Genomic DNA, 23,415 nt, shown 5'->3' with positions numbered 1-23,415 from the left:
ACCTGAGATTATGTTAAACTGGAGACCATAGGATCTCTAGGGCACCCAAGGGGTAGCAGGAGGAACACAAAGCTCGAACTAAGGCGGTCAGTGGGTTGTCACCGAGGTTGGAGACTGCCATAGAGCTATCGCGTGCAGCCGGCATTGCACACCCGGAGCGCAGAGGTCGGTGAGCCTCCGACCTACGGACCACTTCTGGTGCCAGCATTGGTGTCCCCGCTGCCCCTCCCCCCCTTCCGTGTCCTGGAGGCGTCCAGCAAAATATGTGACATAATCACACTTTCCTTTCACTTGGTAGGTGTACAAATTCTCACTTCTATTGAGCGTAATACAGCTTTCATACTTTGCCTCATCACGAAACTCCACTGCATTGCAGCCATATTGAAATGCATATAACATTATTGTTTTCAAGACTGTTCACCGCTGGGCCAGTTGACTAATATCTGTTTCAAATATTGTGAGCGCGAAATGAAGACAAATGCAGAGTTAGAAATATGTTAGCATGCGGTTCTAACTTTGTCTTTGTCTTCTATTTGCGTTCATTCATCTTTTCAACTAATAGGAACCTACCATGCAAGCGAGGAACTATGGTGAACGCAAGAACCTTAGCCTAAACGGTGGCTCCAGACCGAGGCTTTCCGTGACCACCCTATGTCAGCCGCAAATGGTACATTGCAGCAAATAGACACTAGTATCACAAATTATATCGTCCAGTCGATGCTAATACTAACAAAGATATTTCAGTAGACTCTCAATAGTTCTATTCTGCCAACACAATGGAAAGTCGGGAAGGTGATTCCATTATTCAAATCAGTAAATAGAACATTCCATATAAATTACTGACCCATCTCGCTCACTAGTACTTGTTGCAAACTATTAGAACGAGTCATCTTCACTAACCTTTAGTACTTTCTCGAGTCTAATTCATTTTTTACACCCACGCACCATGGCTTTCATAGGTCATTTTCTTGCGACACACAACTTGCCAGCTTCAGTATCAAACTTCACCAGATTTTAGATCGCGCATCAGAAGCTGACTGTATTTTCCTAGATTATTCGAAAGCATTCGACAACGTATGTCACCGCTTATTATTTTTAAAGCTAACCCAACGGAATATCGACTACAATGTTCTGAAATGGATTATATACTTTCTTCTTAACCGATCGCAGTTCGTTTACGCTAATAATTGTAAATCACCTTTCAGCGAAGTTTACTCGGGTGTGCCACATGGCTCAGTGCTTAGACCCCTTTTATTTCTTATTTACATCAATGATCTCCCTTCCATTCTATCATCTAACATTCTTTTGTTTGCTGACGACTGCGTTCTTTTCCGCGAAATAAAATCCCCCGACGATGCTAACATTCTTCAGCGTGACCTCTCTAACATTTCTCTTTGGAGTAAAAGAAGAGGCTAATCTAATAAAGAAAGAGCTAATCTTTCTTTACCTCTTCTAGCATCCCGCCGGCAGACAATTCGTTTGAGCCTTTTTTATGAACTATACCATCACCCCATGCTACGCAATTCCCTCATTTCGTCCCCCAGATGCGTGTCAAATCGCATTGATCATCGTCGCAAGGCTGACATTGAAACATGTAACACTAAAACTGCATTTCAGTCTTTCTTACCTCGTACATAACGTGAATGGAACCGCCTTCCCGCAGATATCGTCGACGTAATTGATAACCAGCATTTTATTTCTGCACTAGCTAACATTGTATAACAGGAGGATGATAATACTTGTTCTGCAATATGCATTGTATCTATTTATGTATTTTTGTTTTGTAACCACTCCCCTCTTTAATGCCTTTGGCCCTGAGGATTCAATAAATGAAATGAAATGAAAAGCCTTGAGAAAGACAAGTCCACTTGTCGAAACGCTGGCTCCAGATTTTACCTTTATCTCGTTTTGCTCATCGACCAGTCGGTGGTTTGAGGTCCTGAAGAAATTATTCGGGGTCACCGTATAACTGAAAGGAATGAAAAAAAAATTGATTCCTAGGTGTTAAATAGCGCGGACATCATCCGTGCATGGTACGTCATTACATTGCCCATTGTCCATCTGTCACCCGTAAAAACTAGATTCACTAAATAATTTCACCTCTTCTATGGAAGTGAGCAGGGTAGCAAACAAAAAACTCGGATCTGGTTAACCTCCCTGCCTTTTCTATCTCTATTTCTTCTTCTCCTGTGGCAAACACCGGTGACCGATAAAACCCTCTGCAGCTTTGGCATCTTGCAGTTCCCAACGATCCTCCGCGCCCTCTCCTACCCTTATATTTCCCTGGCTCCCAAGCGAGCTCGGGTTTTCCGAAGAAAGATTCGAAAATGAACGTGTGGACCCAATTAGGCGGGATGTCAGATATCCAAGGTTTATTCCCAGAAGGCTCAAGGTTTATGCGAAGTTGCGCTCTCCCTGGAAGGTGGCGAGTAGTTTTGGGAACTTGAGCGCTCAAATACAGTTCACTCCTCTCTTTCAGTGAGATAGTTAGATTAATAATGAGAGGAAATCTAAGTAAAAGGGCGCAAAGAGAACATCCTGTAGTCACACTGACAATGACTATGGGCCGAGAGGCACAGTGGATATGATGCAAAAGTAATGGCAGTGGACTATCAGGTGAGGTTTCTGCCGTGTAAACGCGAAATAACATTTGCGGATCCCGTTTATAAGAATTCAAAAAAAAAAAGAAAAAGATACACGACTGCTTCACTATGCGATGAACTGTAGCTAGATAATTACGCTAAAGGCGGAGAGGAAACTTGAAGAAATAATAAAGTACTGTTGGGAATGCTTCTCACCCACGGATCAGTAAGCTGCGATACGGCGGGAGCAGGCATCCAAGTGGCGTCGAATGCTCGAAGGAGCGTAATAAGCTTTCAGGCTTATGGTAAGTCAGGCGTACACTATCCTAGAAGGTTGCCCGTCTCGTTTACTGCCAAACTTCTCGGTTATTTCGCGAAGGCTTAGGTAAAAACCTTCAGCCCACGAAAGGGCGCCAAAAGAAAAGGCAGCCTTCAGCACTTGTTAACCGCTGCACTCTGATGCTAAGCTGCAGTCTCAAAGTGCAAGACCAGTTCTCACTTTCTGCGCAGCTCGTACTGCTTGCTGAATTAGGCAACTTGAACCCAAGCTGAAAGCCCGCAGCTTGACTTGGATGAAAAAGTCGTACTCACAGAACTCGAGGATTATTCTACATTAGTGCCTTCTCTGCACGGGGAAGAGCGGCCGGTTAAACGCACGTCGCGTTGCGAAATTTCAGAAACTATCGCAGCCTAGCGTCCTCAGTTCAACTTTTGGCGACACAAACTCATTACGCACACTGCTACGCCATCCTGAATCACATTTGTAAGTAACTAATGCACCGGATTTTCCAACACTAGCATTTATTTCGCTGTTTTTTCTGCAACTGGCTGCAATTGAGTGCATGCGTGGAAAGGTGCATGCGTGGAAAGCCCTGTTACTGATCCGTGTGTGAGAAGCCATCCCAGCAAAAACCCCTTCGTTAACCCTTGTTCTGTGCATTTCTGCGCTATGCTCACCATTTCTTTCGTCCAGTGTCTAACTACCTATGAATCTGCTAACATGAGTTCTTTATGTTGTTACGTGTGGAAAGACAGAGCTGAAAGATGCTATTTACACGCTATTTACACTGGAGCCAGGCAGCCAGGCTGACACTCGCTCGTGCCAAGGGCACCGACCAACTTCTTCGTCGTTCTCGCGGCGGCTCATCTATTGAGCATCACTCTATGATATCGTAATATTACCCCCCGGCGGCAAAAGCACCGTCACGGTGCTGTTCAGTATCCAAGGTGCATGGAGAGTTGTAGGGCTTGAGTCGGGCAACCTGGACAATGTCACTGGTTGTCACAGCGGAGGGCGTAGTGGGCGTGGCTAGAACGATTTCATAGGTGACATCGACCACTTTGCGTATCACGCGATATGGGCCTGTGTAACAGGAAAGCAGTTTTTCATAAAGGTCGACTTTACGCGATGGTGGCCAAAGCAACACGAGGGCGCCGGGCACAAAGTGGACATCACGGTGACGGAGGTCGTAGCGTTGTTTCTGCTTGTCTTGAGACACTTGTAGACGAGCACGCGTAAGTTGGCGAGCATGGTCAGCATGGACGATTGCATCCCGGGAATAATCGCTAGTTAAAGCTGTGGCGGACGGAAGCACAGTGTCCAGTGGTAGCATCCGTTCGCGGCCATACAAGAGGTAAAACGGGGAAAAGCCAGCAGTTTCGAGACGGGAAGAGTTGTATGCAAAGACAATGTAAGGTAGAGCCAGGTCCCAGTCACGGTGGTCGTCTGAAACGTATTTGGATAGCATGTCTGTAAGGGTGCGGTTCAAACGCTCAGTGAGGCCGTTCGTTTGGGGGTGGTAGGAGGTGGTAAATTTATGCTGTATTGAGGAGGCACGCATGGTGTCGTCAATAACTTTGGCCAAAAAGGGGCGGCCGCGGTGTGTAAGCAATTGACGCGGAGCACCATGCATCAAAATGATATCATGTAGGAGGAAGTCCGCAACATCAGTTGCGCAACTCTTCGGAAGAGCACCGGTTACGGCGTAGTGGGTCGCGTAGGCCGCCGCGACTGCAACCCACTTGTTTTCTGATGTGGATTCTGGAAATGGGCCGAGAAGGTCCAAGCCGACACGATGGAAGGGCTCGGCAGGGATGTCGAGCGGCTGCAGGTAACCAGCGGGGAGCTGGGAAGGCTTCTTGTGTCGTTGGCAAACTTCACAAGCGGCGACATAACGTCGTACGGAACGGGCAAGGCCCGGCCAGAAAAAACGGCGACGTACACGGTCATAGGTTCGAGATACGCCGAGGTGTGCTGACGTTGGTGCGTCGTGAAGCTCTTCTAGAACGGTAGAGCGGAGGCGTTTAGGTATCACAAGCAGGAACTCAGAGCCGTCCGGATGAAGGTTACGACGGTACAGATCGAGTACCGTCGCGGAGGACGAAGAGGCGTAGAGCAGCATCGGCCGGAGAGTGTTAAGCGGTCGATGAGTGCTCTGATGTAGGCGTCACGGCGTTGCTCGTCGGCGAAATGAAGCAGCTGGGGTACAGAGAATACGCAAGAAGCACTGGCAGTATTGGAGGAGTCATAGTCGTCAACAGGGTAACGCGACAAACTGTCAGCGTTTTGGTGCAGGCGGCCAGACTTGTACATCACGGATTATGAAAATTCCTGTAGCCTCAAAGCCCATCGACCAAGCCGGCCTGTAGGATCTATTAGCGATGAGAGCCTGCAGAGAGCATGATGGTCAGTGACTACGGAAAAAGGGCGACCATAAAGTTAAGGACGGAACTTCGCAACCGCCCAGACAACAGAAAGGCATTCGCGTTCCGTAATGAAATAGTTGCACTCCGATGGTGCTAGGAGGCGGCTGACATAAGCAATAACGCGATCCTTGCCACGCTGACGCTGCGCTAAGACGGCACCTACGCCATGAGTGCTGGCATCTGTACGTAATTCTGTAGGGGCATCAGGATCGAAGTGGGCGAGAATGGGTGGTGAGGTTAGAAGAGTGACGAGACGAGAGAAGGCGGCGGCTTCTGCAGTACCCCACGCGAATTGTACGCCTTTCTTCATAAGATTAGTTAGGGGCCTAGCTATTGTCGCAAAATCTCTAATGCTGTTCAGATGACGGTAGTCTACACAGAAGCGCCACGTGCCGTCCTTCTTCTTAACCAACAGCACAGGTGACGCCCAGGGACTCGGTGAAGGCTCAATGATGTTTTTATCGAGCATTTTGTTCACTTCATATTGAATTACTCGGCGTTCCGAGGCAGAAACTCGATGCGGTCGTCGGTGAATAGGGGCAGCATCGCCAGTAAGAATCCGATGCTTGACCGCGAGCGTCTGGCCTAAAGGGCGATCGTCGATGTCGAAAATATCTCGGTAGGACGATAATACTTGGCAAAGATGTTCAGCCTCCGCCGAGGACAGGTCCGTCACAACCATTTTCTTTATATTAAGACGGGCACCCGAGGCTGGCGCGAGGGGCCAGCTAAGCTCGCGAGAACCATTGGTCGATAACGCTGCCACGTATTGGTCGCCGAGACAATCAACGGTGGCAGAATTTGCGGTAGAATTTGCTTTGCCAATCCAAAGTTACAGACAGACATGCGAGTGAGGTTCCCAGCAATCTTAAGTATACTGTGAGGCACAGTAACATGATACCTTATTGGAATGTCGGGCAGAGGAGTGACGAGGTACTCGCCATCAGGAACTGGTGGGAAAGACAACAGTTCAATGTAGGCTATTGACTTTGGCAGCAGGCGAAGAAAGCCGGTGAGACGTAAGCGGCAGTGGGGTGCGTCAGAAGGTTCTGCGAGCATCGGCAACTCAAGGTGAAGGGTACTGGAAGAGCAGCCAATAAGAGCAAAATGTGCGGAGAGAAAATCGAGGCCGAGAATGAGGTCGTAGGGGCAATGAGCAATTACGGTGAAGAGGACAGGAGTGTGGCAGCCGGCGATACTGACGCGTGCCGTACACATACCGATGATAGGCACAGTACCACCATCCGCAACGCGGATGAAGCGTGCCGACGCTGGGGTGAGGAGCTTATTCAGTCATCGTCGGAAGGCAGCACTCATAATTGAAAGATGTGCTCCTGTATCGGTGAGTGCCGTGACAGGATAGCTGTCAACGTCAACGTCAAGAAGGTTTTGGTTCGTGGGCAACGTGAGCAGAGGATTTGAGGGCAGGGTCGACAACGCAGCTTCACCTCCAGAAGCTGCAGTGCCTAGTTTTCCGGCTGGGTCCGGGAGGCGATAGGCGGCGAATAGAAGCGGCGGGGTTGGGGCGAACGAGACTGGTGGCGTCGAGGTGAGGGCGAGCGGCGGTAGCGAAGGCTCGGAGCAGGGGCATCAGCGGTAGTGGGTTCATGTCAGGTGGCATAGAGTACAGAAGGTCCAAAGGTGCGGGAATAAGTGGCGGCGTAAGTCCGAGGAGGTGGTGGCCATCGGTTTCAGCAGTGACGGGCGACGTGGCCGATGCGACAACAGTGGAAGCAGATCGGCCTGTCATCAGGTGCGGGTTGCGGCGAGATGTTGCAGAAAAGGACTGCCGGGGACGAGTAGGGTCAGTAGATAACTGGGGAAGGCTGGGTCAAGCCATGGAACACGCGGTGTTCAGACCCATGTTTTCAAATTCCTGTCTGACGACGCCCTGAATCATCGCAATGGTGGTTGCTGGCAGATCGGGAGGCGTTGTGGAGAAGGCTGGCGAACAGGCGGCCTCGAGTTCGCGGCGAACAATGCGGGTGACGTCGTCTGAGGTAGTGGTCTGACGCGGTCGACCCTCACATGTCGACGTAGCAGCAGTGTTGGGTAGCCGCGCAATGTGGTGTGAGATACGGCGGCTCTTAGCCTGTTCAAGGCGACGGCATTCTTTTATAATGGCGTCGATAGTCGAGACGTTGCCGAAAACAAGCGTCGTCGGCGATGCCTTTTAGCACATGTGCCCCTTTATCTGCTTCGGACATAATATCGTCAGCTTTACGGCATACAGCCAAGACGTCGAGGATGTAGGAAACGTATGGCGCTGTTGATGACTGAACACGAGACGCAAGAGCCTTTCTCGCGGCAGCCTTGCGCCCTATGGGGTCGCCGAACAGTTCCCGTAGCTTTTCTTTGAAACTGTCCCAACTGGTTACTTCGTCATCATACGTTTGGTGCCATAGGCGTAGGCTGCCGCCGAGATAAAAGATGACATTGGAGAGCATAATCGTTGGGTCCCATTTGTTATTAGCACTGGCGTGTTCATACAGCTTGATCCAGTCGTCGACATACTGTCGCTGCAGGCCAGAGAACACACCTGGGTTATGATGTGGGGCAACCGTGACGATTGCAGCAGTCGGACAAGCCGAAGCCGTTGCAGAGGCGGGCTCGTCACCGGGAGGCATGGTGACAAGCTCGGTGTGCCGACCACTTCGGAGTTGCGTGGTGAGGGCGGGGATCGCTGACCTCCGCCAGAAATGTTACGTGTGGAAAGACACAGACGAGAGATGCTATTTACACTGTATTTACACTAGAGCCAGGCAGCCAGGCTGACACTCGCTCGTGCCAAGGGCACCGACCACGGAGCAAGAAACATTTAGGAGTGGAAGCTCCGCTGTTTGCGGCGACCAGAAAAGGTCACAAGCCCGCGGAGCCGTTATCGTGCTGGCGGCGCCTGGCGGCCTGGAAAGAAATTACCGCCGTTAGAGCGCGCCGAAGCCGCCTGCCCGCGCTCTGCATTTTTTTTTTCGCTGCAGCTTTTAAGACGCGCCGCATGGCGCCGCCACTGTATACGGCCCCGTCGGCGCATACAACAATTGTGACCTTATCTGGTCGCTCGCGCTGATGGGAGTTTCACCTCCTAAATGTCCTACTCTGTGGCACCGACCAAATTCGTCGTTCTCGCGGCGGCTCATCTCTTGAGCATCACTCGATAATATCGTAATAATATCGTATGAGTGGATTACAGCGACAAGAGGGCGCCCGCATAACGGGCGCCCGCATAACGATGTGACTTTCATCACTGGCTAACTACAAGTAGTAGTTCCTATTCGAGTCTGATAGTGAACCGAAAAAGTCGCGACAAAGCCGCTTATGCATCATTGCTTCAATCGTCAGGTAGCATTGTTACTCCCTTGACTTGCATTGCGTTCAGAAATCGCAGCGTATTGAGAAATTCTTCGGCCGTGCAGTGCTAGTCTCTTTGTTATTTTGTTTTCTTTTCTTGCCTAGATGAATTGTCATCGTTTCGAGCGGCTGCTGCACGGTTGGATTCAAGCGCAGGCATGACATCGAGAAATGCGGCTCGGCGCAAACTTCCTCCCAAACGTATGTTTAGCTTGTATCTTGTATAGTAACGTTACACAATGACCTGTAGGCTGATCCTGAAAGCAGTGTACTTGGTAAACTGTGTCGATACCGGGGGCTGTACTTTGTCATATAGCGTAATGAAGGTGCTAGCTGTCTTTGGGAAAGGAGAAGGGAAAGAGACCCTTGTATATATATATATATATATATATATATATATATATATATATAGCAATGACAATACAAGAAACGAAAATCCAACCACTGGGCATGTAATTCTTTTTTATTAGAAGAGAGCTTGTGCTAAAGCCACCGCTGCGCCTATCCTGCTATAGCACCAAACCTAGGGGCGTTAGGCAATGAAGATATCGCTTAAAAAACTGTCGTGCGAACTTTTGTTCGCTGTACTGTCCATGTGTAAGAAAGTACGTGTGCTAGAACAGTCTCAGTGAAATTTGCGTTATGCGTGCTTCGCGAAATGTCAGAGTTCTTCCTCCTAGTCAATATGTCGTGTGTGCCGTCGCAAGTCTGTATGTACTTTCTGTTTCAAAAGTTACCGGACCAAAACCCTTGTGGCCGAAGCGGAAACTAAGTAACCTAACAGTGCTGCGGAATCGATCTGATTTTTGTGTATGTTTGCGTTTAAAGCTGCCTACGAGTCCAAACGTTTCTGTACAGTTACATGCCAGCTCTATACGCCGATGATGAAAGCCCTGTCACGTGGTTTTATGGTCGGTTTGGAAGCAGAAACTCTGCTGACTTTGGCTTTGGAACTTCTGCGACAGAGTATGAGCATGAGCATGGCCGCCCTTATGTATGGGTTACATAAGCACAGGCTACTATCTGCAGCTATTGGTTCATAACTACGATGTCAGTGTGCAGATATTGGTAACGTTCATTTGCTTCCCTAATCCGCTTAACTCACGCAATAAAGCGCAATATCTGTCGGAGAGCTAAACTGGTGCAGTTGAGCCCAACAAACATTCATCACCGCATCGAGGCAGACGCCTCAGCTTGGCAGACCTTTCCGTCTATGTCGAAGGGAAGCAGATGCGATAATAAAACAAGGTGGAAAATACTACAACAGCCATCAGAGTAATGCTCCAGCGCGATATGGACTACAGGTGTTTTTGACAGCCCTGACAGCGACGCGGACGTCGGTGGGATGCAATCAGAGAAACGATGGAGAATCCCCCAGGAGTGGACGTGCTGCGTATTTCACGCCAACGGACTCTTTGGAAGTGTACTCACAGGGTGGGTCTGGCCAGCTGAATTTATTTACGCTAATACTGTTGCGAAGGGAAGGGAAGCGTAGCAGGGGGCGGCAGGAAGTTAGGTGGGCGGATGAGATTAAGAAGTTTGCAGGGACGACATGGCCACAATTAGTACATGACCGGGGTTGTTGGAGAAGTATGGGAGAGGCCTTTGCCCTGCAGTGGGCCTAACCAGGCTGATGATGGTTACGAAGGCTGCAGTCCTGGTGGTGGCCGTGTTTCTGCGAGAATATCGCAGTGATACTCCCCCTTTCTCTCTCTCCCCCCTCAAGAAAGAAGAGAGGAAAGGGAAAAGAAAAGAAGATTAGCTGTGCGATCCTGGTGGGGTCGTTTGCTATCGAGAAAAAGAACCGCCGTTTGGACTCTTAGAACATTCACACTGTCTTAAAGCGGCACAAACTACATCGCCATGTTCACTCATGTCAGATGTCGAATCGGCCATCCATTCTTCGTTCCAACAGTGAAACTTGCGCTTCTAACGTGGGTAACGTCTGGGTTTGCCACTTGCGTTAAATTCATCATGAGTTCAGATGCCTTGAAATAAGTTCAAAGTTCGCTGGGCATTAGGCAAACAGGTTACGAAAATTTGGCTAATTAAGCAAAAATGCAGCCAGACGAATGTACCCCTCAGTGACCACGTTGACGGCGTTTTCATTAAAATACTTCTTATTATACTGCAAGTGTTGTCAATGCTTGATTGTCAGCTTTCTTTTTTTTTTGCATTTGCAAAGAGCTGAATTGAGAGACGAAAGTTGAGTGACGCCAAAGTATGAAATAACGCGGCAGAAGGAACAGTGATGGATATCATATAGTAAGGTTACCATAGGCACCTGGCCGATGCAACATAGCTTTGTATGTTGCGGCTTGTGAAGCCACAGATAAAAAAAATTTGAGCTACTTCTATCGTAATGTTCATTGCATCGCATGATAGCACGAATTTCAGCCTGTAGTTGTACAGACACCTTATTTGATCTAGGTTCAACGTATTCAGCCTTATTTGATACTAATCCTTGCTTTAAACTTTTACCATCCTTCACACATTGGATACCAGCACAAATTTTGAAACGCGTTCACCGTTTGCGGTTCAGTGGTGCCTGACCAAAACATGTCCAGCATGAAATTTTCCGCGCTATGAGTATTACGCGGCCATTACATTTGTGCCGCAGAGTAACTTGGCTTGTGTATTTATGCCCCCTGGCCATATGCTGACGTGTCAGCCTTGTTTCTGTTATTAATATGATTACCGTAGCTTTTACATTGCGGTGCGTCGCATCGTCGGTGACGTTTTAACAGTGTAATATTTTTATTCAAAAATGATTAGCTAGCGCCATATATAGGTGCTAAAATCTATAAGGAATTTGAATTAAAAAAAAAACAGCTGCAGGTCACACTAAAACACTTGCGGCCTACGTCTACTATTCTTGATTGAAAAGGCGAGCAGCGAAACTGACAGACAGAGTTCAATAGCGAAAAACGTGACTAAAGCTGTCTTGAAACCCCGTATTCGTGCTCCGAGAATCGATTTTGACTCTGAAAATATTCGCTGTGCACACAGAGATCGGTAAACGAGCGTGTTCGTCTTCTGTCGCCATTACAATGCCGGTGTCGCGGCCGGGCATCGAACCTGCAAGCTCGTACTCGACACTGACAATAGTGTCGTACTCGACACTATTGTCATTTACTATAATGACAATAGGCTGCAGGCTAGTAAGTCTTAAAAGGAGCTTAGATATCTTTAGTGTTTATTACTTTTACGTGATAAGGTACAACGGACGTTACCTAAAGGCGCCGACATCTGCTAAGTTATATTCATTGAAAAAATATTTAGGAAAAAGCTGCAAGAAGCCATTGTCACTGGGCTATTGCGCCGAGTCTAGGAGCGGAAGAGACGCGCTAGCTGGAGACTTGGCGTATCAAAAAGCATTTTAGGTGTTTTCAGCCATACAGTCTACAACAAAAACTACAGCAAACTCTGGCGCTGCGCTCATTAGGCTAGAATGGAAGCACGGGTTACATGCACCCATATTATCTTCGTGCCTGCGGCTTCAGGCATTACTGTGGCGCTAGTTTTTTTACTCTCTAACTTTATAAATTTACAAGAAACCTTAATTGTTCTTTTTAAACAGCAAGACGGCACGCCTTTGCGCACACGCACAATAGTTGCGAATTGTTGCATCTATATAAAGATATAGTTTGCCAAAAATGATCTATGTGGAAATTCGTAATTCCATGTCAGAGAGGTGAAGTTTAGCAAATTCAACCGAAGTTAGCCCTCATCGTAATGAAGGCATTGGGGACGAATGTAGATTTTGTTACAGGCTGTATTTCGTTAAAAGCAGATAATCTGTAATAGACTCATAGACACGTCGCAGCACGAAAAACTTCGAATAATACGATACGTCGAATGAAGCGATTTCGGTAAAACGAGAGTTGACTCTACCGCTCATGATTCGCATGCTGGCTGAACTCGCATACTTGCAGCTACCGTAGACGCATCAGCGCTAGAGGCTCCCTCTGGTAATTATTGTACGAAACTCTATGGTTTAATCAACAGCCCAAAGGAATCGCAAGGGTATCACCCGAAAAGAACGACGGTTGCTCTATGCAAGGAAAATCCCACAATTCATTCTGACGCGCGCCTAAGGAACGCGCTGGTGGAAAATAAACCGCAATGCAGCAGGAAGCCGATATTGTCAGCTGTCGCTGACAGTGGGCCAAATCACATTTCTTTTTCTCGCTGGTTTTATATGTTAGGTGGCGTCTTTTCCCGCATAGTCGGTGGCGATGTGAACGAAGGCCCAGTGGGAGGAATGGAAAGGCGAGTGACACATAAAGAGATACTGGGGCCCACACAGGAAGAAAGGGCTGCATGAAGGCATCTCAAACATGCTGCACCTGCCAGTGGTATGCCCGAGCAGGATTATTTCTCGGTTGCTCAAGTTTTTTTCTACCATATTTGTTACACTTGTGTTGCTATGGGCGGAGCAGATGCTTATAGTTACGTGCAATACTACTATGTGCTGCATTGTATTGAGGTGGACATCTTGCGTCACAGAAAAAAAGAAGAATGTCACGCTGTCTTTTCGCAAGCGATTGGGCAATCTTTGTCTAACGCGTTCTTCTACATAGACCACCAAGTGTAGCGAACGTTGACAGATGAAGTAAACAAGCGGTGCCTTTTAAAGCGAATAGCTCCCCCCCCCCGCCCCCTATTTTCGCCTGTTTTTTTGGTGGGTGGCTGGTGGTCAGAGTTGAGACAAGGCTGCGGTGTAATGGGCTCCCGCTCTCGCACAACCGGGTCGCAGGGCACTTATCACTTAACGCGAACTTTACAGCTCGTGCCATGGCGCGTGAGCTTTGATGTGTGTGAAGGTTTAGACGCGGTAGTGGAGTGGGGGCTCAGAAAAAAAAAAAAGAACGTTCGTTCGTTCGTTCGTTCGTTCGTTCGTTCGTTCGTTCGTTCGTTCGTTCGTTCGTTCGTTCGTTCGTTCGTTCGTTCGTTCGTTCGTTCGTTCGTTCGTTCGTCTATTCACTTTAATCGACAATCATTATCGATGGTTCTTTCCAGATGCATGTCGCACGCTCCTGATACCTGTGAAACAAGGATCCTATGTACGCAAAAAAGAACATAAAACAAACAAACAACTAACTAACTAAATGAATACATTAATTATTAGAGGTCAACAACGGCCTGCAGTCAGTATTCGTGTTACATTTTTCTGGAGCTCCATTTTACTTCTAGAAGCAAAACAGTAGTCAATCAACGTAAATGACGACACAACGGAATTCGATCTATTAGACGCCTCGTTATTTTGTGAGAGGAAAATTCGTGGAGCCGCACCATTCATATAGGGACGGATTACCAGCGAAGCTGTTTAGGCTGCATACATGGGCTGCATATGTTACGAAATCTGAAATACTAGATTTTTTATTAATACGGCTCCACACTACGGTGAGACAAGCTCCACCGCCGCGGTTACGGCACCTCTCATGCATACATGCCGCAACCGTTGCCGCTGCCGCGCCGGCACCTACGACGCGCGTGACGTTATAACCACAGAAGTGCAGGCCACGTGCACAGGCGCCGTCGCCACACTCTTACCCCTCTCATTATTCGTCAAACCGGATTTAAAGAAAATAAAGCGCCTGAAGGCCAACTTTCCACACTAAGTGCACTTTCTATAATATATACAGTAAACTCTCAGTTGTACGAACGTCGGTTTATCGAATATTTCAGAATAACGAACTTTTGAAAAATCCCCGGCAGTTTTTTTATGATTCTATGCAAAAATGTTTCACTTAAACGAATTTCGGAACAGTCAATATTTCAGTTTAACGAACTCGCTCAGAGGACCAAGGCTTATTTTTGCGATCAGAACCGATGCCCGCCCTCATCAAACCGCCGCTCCAGCGGCAATGTAACGTCGCTGGCACTACGGCGCCCCTGGGGCAAAGCGGCGGCGTGGGAAACCAACGGGAACGAGGCAGGGCCTCCGAGATCATCCGCAAAAGACGAGGAAACTTGTAATCTTGGAGGCCATGAACAAAGTAACATCGCTGGCGCTTACAACGCCTCCAGAGCAAAGCGGCGATCTGCCACACCATAAACCACATGGTGTATGTTTCTGCGTGTATGGTCGTCGTTTCCTTCTTTTGAAGAAGAGGCGAATAAGACGAAGAAGAGGCTGCCGAGCCAGTTTCAAGCCGTATAACTCTAGCTGACGTTGTAGGGTACATTGGAAAGTTGAGAGACTTTGTGTCTCAACAGCAAGCTGTGCCAGAAGAAGTGTACAAAAACATTGACTCTTTGGAAAGTTTTGCTACTTCCTGTGCTTTAAGAGTACAAGTGCAGAAGAAGGTTACAGATTTTTTTTAAGTGATAGAGGCAGCATTATAACTGTTATGAACCTTGTACTTGTTGATATGTACAAATTCCATTTCACACATTTCTAACACTATGGATGCCGTGTCTTTTCCTCCATAAATTGTACTTCAAACTTTTAACTCTGTATACCATGACTTATGTTGGTCTAGTGACTATTCAGTTGAGTGACCTTTCAGTTAAGTGAACTATTTCCTTCGGTGCCTTGAAGTTCACTCAAGTGAGAGTTCACTGTATATATATATATATATATATATATATATATATATATATATATATATATATATATATATATATATATCTACATATATATACATATATTGTGTTTTTTTTTACTAAGGTTAAATTGATGTAGTTCTATTCGGGCCGTAAATATTAAACTTATTTTTGTAAATTAGCGGAGTGCTTGACGCCTTATTCACCTCCGTTGCGGGTCGACCCAGTATTGCACTCTCTCCAGCATCGATCCACGCATTCCTGCCCACGCGCCATGGCACGGACGTAAGCCGGCCAGGGTACCCCCCTGGGAATGCATGCCCGGTGTTGCATTATCTCTGGGGTTGATGCACACATTCCTGTCGCCTATACGGAAACACATACGGGAATTGGTTTCAAGGACTACCCCCTCTACAATCCCCCCCCCCCCCCATCAAACGCATGTGCGCGATGCATACAGGAGCTAGAGGTACACAGCTTCGCTGTAAAATTACAGTACATGAGATAAGCAAGTAATAAAGCAAATATCATCGCCTAACTTGACCTCAAGCGATCACAATACTGCATCTCTAGAGGCTCTCACCTTTCCCGCTTGTTTAAAACAGGTAGAATCACCACGGTACAACATTTAGAAATCAAGAGATTATGTAGATGCAACGCACATGATGAAGTTTGTGTGAAGCGAAGCTTTAAGGAAGTGGTTATGAAAGTACTATATAACTAAATGTGTTGCGAGCAACTATGTTCGCATCATACATCCCTGTGTTCGCTTCATCGAATGCAGCGCGTAACCAGATGCAATGTTTAGCTTTACACACTCCACTGTTCTGAAGCTATGGCGAAATGTAAGCACCAACTCAGGTAGATGCACAGTGTGACACATCTACGCAGCAACGTCACGAGGACGAAGGCGATGTATGCTATTTGTCGAGAGAACAATGGCGGTGAGATGTGTACGCCCACAGAAGTACGACGCATGCGTTAACTCATTTGAGGGTTCTGTACCCTTTGTGTCAAAGTAACGCTTATTTATTCCGGAGGACTGGTCAGAAATGGCCCATACCTAGTGGTAGACACCCTATGGGGCGAGAAATGGTGTTGCAGAAATATAATAAATTTAATGGGATACCAAGGTCGCATCTGCCTTATTTCTTCAAAAGAAAAGTAGAAAAGTAATTATCAAGAAAGGGGTCAGGCAAGGAGACAATTTCTCCAATGCTAGTTACTGCCCGCTTAGGAGAATTATTCAAGCTATTAGGCTGGGAAGTATTAGGAGTGAGGATCAACGGCGAATATCTTGACAACCTTCGGTTTGAAGATAGCATTGTCCTGTGCATCAACAATGGGAACAAATAGCAACAAGCGAAGGAGGACGTTAACCATATGATTCCAAGTGTGTGGGTGACCAAGAATTGATGATCGGCAATGAGCCCAGAGAATTCGTGCGGGAATACCTTTGTCTAGGTGAATTACTCACAGGAGACAATGAACATGACAAAGAAAGTTATAGAACAAAAATGGGTTGCAAATAGACGGCACACGTTACCCAATCATGACCGGTTTCTTGCAGCTATCTTTGAAAAGTGTATCATTATTGTATTCTACCGGTATTAACCTATGGGGCAGAAGCTTGGAGGTTAACAAAGAAGTTTGAGAACAAATTAAGGACCGCGCCACCAGCGAGGATGCGAAAAGTATTAGCTGTAACATTAAGAGACAGGAAGAGAGTGGCGTAGATCACAGGACAATCAGGTGAGGCCGATATTTAAGTTAATATTGCTAGGAAAAAAAATGTTTAAGCTCAAAATTTTTTGAAACTCAAAACTACTTTTAGTTTTTGTGTGGTGCATCGTGTGCATATTAAATTTCTCGCACCTACATGATACCATAAATACTATGTAAAAGAAAGAATGTAATGTGGCTTACACAGACATCTGGCATGCCCATGTTGCGGTCCGTTGTTCGAATTCCGGTCAGAAGTACTTTCTTTTTTCCAATGCTACAAATATTCCACTATTACGCTATTATAAGGGTTGCATGCGTTAACTTGACCAATTTCGCATTTATTTCGCATATATGAAGCGTCACGGTACGGACAGATATTGCTGGGGTACTCGCCAAAGAATGCTTGCATGCGCTGCGGTCCATGCTTCGAATCCCAGTCTGAAGAATTTATTTCTCACGCAAGCAGTCATCTATCACTACAGTATCATAACAATTACATGTCTTTACCAATTATGCATTTATTTTGCAGGTGTAATGCGCAACGTGACGGACAGATTTTGGTGGGGTGCTCGCCAAAAAATGCTTAAGCATTAAAAAACGCAGTGCCGAACATTGCCCAATAAAATGAAGCGCATTGGTCTAAATAATGCGAAAGTTAGGTTAGTGTCAGTGTGAGCATAAATATTCAGGTGTAATATTTCTTGAACTAGCTTGAGCAATAGTTTTAATTTTAGTACTGCATATCTATCATTTGTTGCCAAGAGGGACAACGTCGACATGCGTCACTTATCACAGGACACAGGATTCAAGCTTTTACGCGCGAAAGACGACAGGGAGGACAGTCCCGATAACGCTCTCATTTACAACGATCCAGAACAAGTGGCTTTAAATATCCGCCGTGGTTGTTTAGTGGCTATGGTGTTGGGCTGCTAAGCAAGCACGAGGTCGCGGGATCGAATCCCGACCACGGCGGCAGGATTTCGATGGGGGCGAAAACACCTGTGTACTTAGATTTAGGTGCATGTTAAAGAACCGCAGGTGGTCCAAATCTCCGGAGTTCCCCATTAGGGTGTGCCTCATAATGAGATCGTGGTTTTGGCACGTGTAACCCCATACTTTAATTTGATAAACTGACTTTGAAAGCCCGATTGTCAAAGATCTTGCCTAGTGCGTCCATTGGCATCAGGGTCGGTAAGAAGAAAAGAATTTGTCGTCTTAACCTAGTGGCACATGAGTCTAGAAATTGGAAAATGCGAGGAGAACTTAAAAAAAATCTACGCCTCAGCTTCGTCATCTTCGAAATTATTTCGCGAGTAGCGGTTGTACTTAAAGGAACGGCTTGTCTTTCATTCCCATTAAAACAAAGAAAGCCCCCAGAAAAGTTCCCCTATCTTTTTTTTTTAGTCAGGATTTCAATGCAAGCTTTTATGTTGTAATTTTTCAGTGGCGGGCTGTCGGGCAGCACAACTTGAACTGACGAACTTGCGGAAAAGATTTCGAAGATGTTGCTTCAGAGAAATAATTTTATGTCAACGTGTTATATTTCAAGTAATGCTGGCAATTTTTCTCTTCAAAGTATGTGAATGAAAATTGGTAAATTAAGCCGTATTCGTAGATGACGCTTTACAAATGGCAATGAGCCGCATTTTAGCGTGAGAGGGAGGCTTGTGAAGCACAAAAGACAAAACAATATCCGCCGGACGATTATGCCTTGAAAATCACTGGCCTGGCTCGCCAACCTTTCACAGATTTCAACAGCGTTTGTATGGATCTATAGTTAATTTGTTTTTCCTTTGAATGAAGAAGGACTACAGTACATTAAGTAGGAGTCATAGGCTCAACCTATAATGTTATGAGAATGCATCTGGTGCCAAAGATATCGAAGTGCGAGAAAAAAAGGTGAAATTTGTGTGGTCATAGTTACTAGCAGCACTAGGCTTTCAACGAGAAATTTATAAAAGAAAGTTTATTCTCTTCAATTACTTACCAAAATTTTCCGGCAGAATACATAAATGCAGTTTTGAAAGAAGACTTGAGTCTTGTAAACTGGTTTCAAGTGGGGCACAGAAAAAAAATTCACCTATGGTTAATATCTTGCCCCTTTTTTCCATCCGTGTAGATGCACCCACTTATGTGTCCAGTTCTCATCATGGTGATCCCGAAACACTTATTTGATAAAGCAGCACGGACACTGAATTCATTATCGAAAATAATATAAATAATTTTGTAATTATGCAGGTATTACATCAGCCACACCTCCCTAATTGAGTGAAATGGCAGCTTTAATGGTTGGTAGACGAAAATTGTGAAAGATATGAACACCTGAGCAACAAAAAGAAAGAGAAAAAAATGGTTTATTTGTTACAGAATGCGAACACCTCGTCATAAATCATGAAAACAAGTCGTTGCATGAAGCCTCGTCTGTTGTTTTTCTAACATCAATATGCTGAGAAAGTTGAGGACATTTTTACGATGCTAGCAAAGTTTCCAAAAAAAAAAGCTTCATTTCTTCGCTTTTTCTCATGCATTCAAGAATTACGGACCTTTTACGCCTCTACGGCAGTCCGCCAAGTTGTTAATTCGGGAACATACAGCATGGCACGTATCTGGTGGCCAACCTAGTTGTCTAATCGGCAAGACAACATCAGTGCACTTGTTTCACTCTTGGCACCTTTTTACTTGTTCACAGAACAGCGGGTGCCTCAAAAGGGTCTCTGCAACCCCTTCTTTTTGGGTCACCCATATTTGCTCTAGATACATTCTCAGCCTGTCAAAGAACACAGAGCAAAGTGAATTACTAAAATTGACCCCCCCCCCTCCCACCCCTAAACCCCAGTTATTGGCCACAACATAATAAAAAAGCAAGCATAATGAGAGTTACCCTTTACTCTACTTCTCGCGACCTTAGACGCCCCAATTACTCTCCCATGATGCCATGTGGCGACACAAATGGCAGCGGGGCAAAAGTCGGCTCACCATGGTTGCCAAGCTTGTTCGGACCATTTATGGCGTTCAAATGGAGTTCTGTGCATGACCTAGTGGCGCGCTGTCATATCTCTTAGACCATGGCGCAACTTTTGTTGCTAAAACGGTTCTGCAATAATTAAAATGGTCGTAAAGCGTAACGCCCTAGTTTATTTTTTTGGTAGTATCGTGCGAACGTGGATTCCGCATTACATCCTAACCAATGACCATAGAGTCACTAATTAACATCCCGGACTGTCTATGAAGTACACAAAATTACCGCATCGAGGTGGTTTCGTCGCTTCTACTCAACAAGTTTTTCCTGGCGCTTTGCCGGCTTACTGTCATTTTACTGCCTTCTGTGCCTTCCTTTACTCTTCGGCGGAACGCAAGTGCTCGTGTTATTGACATACGTACTTGTTTATATGTTGTTCTCATTGCCGCTTTTCTACCAGGCTGGCAGATGTTACAACGTTATCGCTTAGCACAAGACGCATCTTGCCAAATCAGGACTCTCCCAAATGTTGTCGCCAGTTCTATAGGTTATGTATGTCGTCGCGGTACCTTCTAATCAGGCTACATACACGACGCGAATAGTGTTGTACAGGGGCACCCACTCTTAGTACGAACACGGCGCAGTGTAAAAAAAAAAAAAAACAATAAGAGCTCTACGAACACTAAATAATTATTCTGCGAAGTAAAAAAATAAACACCGGGAGATTTTAAGTAAATTGAGACTGCGAGTTCCAACGGTGTGTGACAAGCAGATGTATAAGATAGCAGTATAATGTGTGAGTTTATAATACATTTTAAAAAAATATTTTGGTGATGTTGTTACGTGGAGGGAGCCGCAACAGGAAAACTTATTTACAATATTATGTGACTGGGAGAACACGTACCAGATCAAAAGTGCCTTCTTCATCGACGCTCCTTTTGAGGAATGGTACCGTGAGATGACCCCCAGCTGCTGAAGCACCGTCACCGTGCTTGCTATGGTGTAGGGGAGCGGTAAAGTTTAAGGCGGGATACGCGAACAACGTCTGTAGGCGGTGAAACGGAGGGAGAGGAAGATTCGAGCGGGAAAATTGCGTAAGTGGCGTCTATTACAAGTCTTAAGACACGGTAGGTTCTGGAGTGCCGGGAAAACAAATGATCGACCAACCGACCGACCAACCGACCGACCGACCGAAAGACGTCTTGAGCTAGAGTTGATCAAAGCATCATTTCGGCAGGAAACGTTGAAAAACACTGCACGAGTGACATAAAATTAATTTGGTACGCGTCAGTGTTGTACATCGACATTGACGCGCCGCTTCATTCGTACTCAAAATGCGTTAGAACGTAGCTAACACAGTGTGAACAGTGCAAGCGCTAAGGCCTTTGCCTTAGCGTGAGATTATGTTCAACATTGAGTAGGTTGCACATAGGCAACAAAATAATGCTTGTTTACTTAATTACATATTTACCTATTTATTTGCTCTTACTATAATGACTCTAATTATTCTCACGTTCCTTGCCAACACGCATATGTGGACGTTAAATTTACGTGTCCCGAGCTGTGTGACGTTCTTATGGCGAAATTGTTTGCTTATTAGAATAATACCGCTCATTTAATGGCTGTTACAGCACTGTAAGGGTAGATCTAGTGTACTATTCACCCTCTGTCTTTATCTATTCACCCTCTATCTTTATCATTAAATCCCGTATATCATTTATTATGCTCTCGCAGCATAGGAGCCATCCTATTATATCTGTGAAAGTTATTAGCTCAAGCAATGAAGCCAGAAGGTTTTTCTGTTGTGCAGTATGCGGATTAGCACACTGCACAACATTATAGCATTAATTCGTAGAGCAGTAATATTTTCTCTTGCGAATATAAACTATGTTGCTCCCAGGCGGTGCTCAATGTGTTTGAATAATGACATCGGTAATTAAGACAAGGAATATTTAACAGGAAAACGGAGAACATACCAAGAGCTGCTTTCTTCCAGAATCTCCGCGTTAAGACACCCCCTGGAAAAAAACAAGGAAACATGGCTTGCTTGAATGAAGGCACCGAGTGGGTATTTCATTTTATTTGATTTACACGGGAAACAGAAAGGGCCATGGCCAGATGTGAAATCTATAGTTCGATTCAGAAGTGCCGGGGCTCCTCTTACAATGCAAGGTCCATGCAAATACAGCCCATCGTAAAATGTACAAATCGTGCATATTCGGCATAAACAACCAAGTGCAAAAATATCGAAATAGTGAAAGCGCAGCCAAAAAAAAAATAATGGAATAAAACACGCAGATCTGCACCCAAGATATATAATACAAGGTTCCGGATTGGGCATACAAAACGCATGTAGAGATTCATAGAGGGAATCCGCTCATTGGAATATAGGTGAGGACAGACACACACACAGAGACAAGCACACACACAAAATGCTTCTGAGTGCCTGGTGGAACATCTGTCGAAATTGCAAATGTTTATATTCACCCGTAATCGAATGAGTACATTCGCGTGATCTTTCTTTAAGTTTGAATATCTGCACGTGTTTTGTATGACCAATCAGGAGCTTTGTCCTTGCTATGTACCTTGGGTACAAACGCGCGTGTTTTATTTAATCTTTTTTATTTGTTTTGGCTGCGCATACACTATTTCGGTATTTGTGCACTTGGCACGCATACACACACACAAACGCACGCACGCACGCGCACATACGCACGCATGCGCACAACGAAAAAGAAAGCAACGCTTCTGCAGCTCTCGTTCGTAAATGTCTTGTTCAAGCTGCTTCCTCCACCGTGCGCTTATATTGAGGCATCCGTTTCAACGCGCACTGTTGAGTGCATGAAAAGCGCAGTGCACATTTCAACAACGTTGCTGTCGTATGCTGTCGGGACGAGCTGAGCATGCGCAAGAGAGTGGCAAAGAGTTAAAATTTGGAGGTCTTGCTGTTTCAGATGGGGTGCTTGAATTCACATCACAAGGCCAACAAAATAAGCAAAAAGCGAGAAAACAGCTAGCAACAAACAAACAAACCGCGAATGACAAAAAGGTTAAAAGGTGTCTCCAAGCCCTAAGTGACTTAAGTATAACAGCAGGGTCCTTCGTGCCCCCGATCACGCACCCGCTTTTGTCCCAGTTAGGGCCCTGGGAAATCAGCAGTCTGTACTCGTTGTCGTATATCAAGTGAAGCCCTTGCAGCTAACGGCGTGCTTGTACAGAGGCTGCCATCACACAGCAAGAGCTCAATGCACAGTCCGCAGAAAGCCCTTAGAAATCAGCAGAAAGCCCTTAGGAGTCAGTGGGGTTAACGTTTATTGTCCAAGAGGGCTTTCCATACGTAACCGAATGCGCTGAGCACGTAGGAAGCCAAGCCTCTACGCCGGTCGGCTCAAACACAGTCAGAATGCCAGGCGTTGCAGAGGCCGCGAATGGCATACGAATGGCACGGCAGGTGTTACGTGACGTAATCGTAAATACATGCATATATTACGAGCACGAGGTGAGAGTCAAAAGTACAGCTGTGCTTGATGCACGCCACCTATC

General features: G+C 46.0%; 1 protein-coding gene across 2 annotated transcripts in view; it reads right to left on the bottom strand.

Annotated features, from left to right (window-relative positions):
• Positions 1 to 21,876, bottom strand: part of Epac (Exchange protein directly activated by cAMP) — a 514,493-nt gene extending 492,617 nt beyond the window's left edge. For both annotated transcript variants that reach the window (XM_075681972.1, XM_075681973.1), the window contains exon 1: positions 21,849 to 21,876. The gene's annotated coding sequence lies outside the window, so the exon portion shown is untranslated. The remainder of the gene's footprint in view (positions 1 to 21,848) is intronic.
• Between the last annotated feature and the right edge of the window lie 1,539 nt (positions 21,877 to 23,415).

The sequence above is a fragment of the Dermacentor variabilis genome, chromosome 2 (genome assembly GCF_050947875.1).
Source record: "Dermacentor variabilis isolate Ectoservices chromosome 2, ASM5094787v1, whole genome shotgun sequence".
Classification (NCBI taxonomy): Eukaryota; Metazoa; Arthropoda; class Arachnida; order Ixodida; family Ixodidae; genus Dermacentor; species Dermacentor variabilis.
The sequence above is the reverse complement of the archived record's forward strand: the minus strand, read 5'-3'. Positions and strand labels throughout refer to the sequence as shown.